The sequence below is a fragment of the Orycteropus afer genome, unplaced genomic scaffold (genome assembly GCF_000298275.1).
Source record: "Orycteropus afer afer isolate SDZICR_OR568_19922 unplaced genomic scaffold, OryAfe1.0 scaffold00636, whole genome shotgun sequence".
In the NCBI taxonomy this organism is placed as follows: domain Eukaryota; kingdom Metazoa; phylum Chordata; class Mammalia; order Tubulidentata; family Orycteropodidae; genus Orycteropus; species Orycteropus afer.
Window position 1 is genome coordinate 1,016,001 of NW_006922223.1, and position 3,175 is coordinate 1,019,175.

The following is a 3,175-nucleotide window of genomic DNA, read 5'->3' on the forward strand; positions in this document are numbered from 1 at the left end:
TTTATTGTGATTATTTCTTGTTGTTTGATTGATCCTTTAATCATTATATAATGTCCTTCCTTGTCTCTTGTCTCTTATGGTGCTTTTTTTTTTTTTATCTTTAAAGTCTATCTTATCAGTAATCAATATTGCCATTCCTGTCTTTTTAATTGCCATTTGTTTGATACATTTTTTCCAAACTTTAATTTTTAGTCTAGGTTTGTCTTTGTGCCTAACATGTGTTTCTTGTAGACAGTCTATCAAGGGGTAATATTTTCTTATCCATTCTATAGCTCTCTATTGGTCAGTGTATGTAATCCATTTGCATTCAGGATAATTATTGACAAGTACGAATTTATTGCTGTCATTCAGTTATATGCTTTTTGGGGTGTTGATGATTTCTTTGTCCCCTGTGGTGTGTTCATTTTGCTTATGATATTTTTCATCATTTCCTCTGCCTGTTGTTTTAGTATTTGCTAAGTATTTAAGATTTCCCTCTTTCTTATTTTGATGAGAAGGTTTGTTAATATTCTTTGAGTTATTCTCTGATTTATTATCTTATTCTCTATCTTAAAACAATCTGTTCTATCTCAAAATCATTGTGACTTCCTTTCCATTTGGAAGTCCTTTAACTACAATATTTATTCCCTTTTTTTGTTTTGTTTTGTTTTGTAGGTATCCTAATTTAGCATTGATATTTCTGGTTCCCTGTTTTCACACTTCCGTGATTATTTTACTTTGTATACTTCTATATCTCTGTTGGTTTCTAGATGATGTTGTCATGTGTGTTACTCACAGGCTGTTGTCTGCTGTTGTTGGTTCTCTGTACGAAGGACTGCCTTTAGCACCTCTCATAATGTTGGTCTTATACAAGTTCCCTTAATGTCTGTTTACCTGGAAATGTCCTAATTTTTCTACTTTCAGGATTATATAAATGTCACACCTTTGCCTTTCCAACTTCATGGTTTCTGTTGAGAAAGCAGAACTTAGTCTTGTTAGTTACTCTTTTAGATTTTTTTTTTTTTTTTAATCTGCTTTCTTTGCCTTTGGTGTTAGAAATTTTGAATGTGCTATGTCTTGGTGATTTTCTTTTGGAGTCTACCTTGTTTGGATTTTATTGAACGTCTTCAATGTGTATATATTTGTTTTTCATCATGTAGGGGAGCGTTATTTCAACAAATGTTGAACAATTGTATCTGTGGTCTTATTTGTCTCTTCCTTTCTGGAATTCTAATCAGAATTCCTCTTGATGGTTGGTGTCTTATTCACATTTTTGGCTTTATTTTTCTCTTTATTCTTTATTCTAATTATTCTCTTAACATAGTGGTATTGAGAGATATGTCTTCATTCTCATTAATTCTGTCTTCCATTGATTCAATTTTACTCCTTTGCCCTTTCAGTGTGTTATATAATCCTAAAGCTTAGTATTAACCTGCATTTCTATTTTCTGTTTTTGTATAGTTTCTAATTTTTCATTTACTATGTCAGTTTTTCTTGTATTTCTTCATGAATTATTCTACAAGTTGTCTGTGTTTTCCTTAATTTTGTCAGTGTTTTCCTTCATCAGGTTCTCAATTCATTGAAGTACCTAAATATAATTATTTTTAATTCTTTATTAGGTGGTTCCAATGCCACTTCTTCCTCCAGCAGATTTTTTTGCTCTTTATTTTGGTCCCTTGTTTGTAGTACTTTATCTTGCTTCTTTGTGTGAACTGAGATTGTCTGTTATCTCTACACAGTATGATGCCATTGCATTTGTATTCAATTAGTGAGTATATATTGGCATGATTTGCCCAAGTTTGTGGTTTTGCTTTATTGTAATATATCTGAGCATGTGGGGTACTTAGTCACTCACCACCTCTCTCCTAGTGGATGTGATAGAGGATGATAATGTGTGCACCAATCTCTGTTCACTCCTTGTGTAGAGAAGTTAAGGGCATTTTGGCTGGTATTGGGCACTGTCTATTGTTGATCAGTTGGTGCAGAAGCACATGGTGACTACTGCCCACAGGATGGGGCTGCAGAAGGTGTGAATATGATGTCAAAGGACACAGTTGCTTTCTGGTCACCAGCCATAAGTGTGGGTGCTTGCAAAATCCTTGGTAAGCAGAGCCCATCATCAACCAGATGATAACTAGCAGAGCCTATAATCAACCAGATGATAACTGGCAGATGATAACTACCCCAATGAAACCATCACTTGCAAATATTCAAAATGGCCATGCCAAGCAAATATTCAAAATGGCCATGCAATCAGGCCGGTAAGCAGTCCACAGCTGTGTTTGTCTCCTAATTTACTGTTTTAACTCAGTTTCTTCTACTAGTTCATATTTAATACACTCCTTTAACCTCCACTTTGAAGCTCAGGGTTACAGGATTACCATCTCTATCTATTTCAATTGTTGTATCAATTCTTTCTTGGAGAGGGTTTGGGTAGCTAGTCTTCCTATTTCATCATCTTGCTGGCAGTCATCCAGAATTCATTTTTCTTTACCTGGAGAGTGAACTAAGTAAGGGTTCTCAAAGCCTTATGATATACAAACAGCCTTAAATTTATTTCTTTCAAATAAAACTATAAACACTCCTTAATATAAAACATAAAAACATATTTGATATTGCTAGTTGCTGTTGAGCTGTCTCTAACCAATGGAAACTTTATAAGAAAGTGAATGTCACTCAATCCTGCATCATTTCATGATCTTTGATATATTAGAGTCCTTTGTTGTGGTTACTATGTGTTGTGGTTACCTAGTGCCACTCTGACAGGAATATACCACAAATGTGTTGGCATTAACAAACAGGAGTTTATTCTCTCACAATTTGGAGGCTTTAAGTCCAAGTTCAAAGTGCTAGGTTCTAGGGGCTGGATGAAACCCCCTCAACATTTGGGTCCAGCTCTGCCTCCTGCTCCTGGCCCACTAGAGCTAGAGGTATTTCTTCACTCAGACAGCTGCTGGATGCTGAGGCTGAGAAGTTCCAAGGTTGACAAGTAAAAAGTCACAGTCCCGATGTTACCAAACCACACGGCAGGCCATTAACTTAAGGCCTTTGTAAGTTCCAAGGTTGGCAGAACATAGAAGGCTGCTGAACAAAGACACAACTACATGCAGGGTCCAATCGTGCCACAGGCTAGAGACCATTTCCAAGGCTTCTCCTTATATATAGGAAACAGACTACATCCCACAGGCAGCTTCTC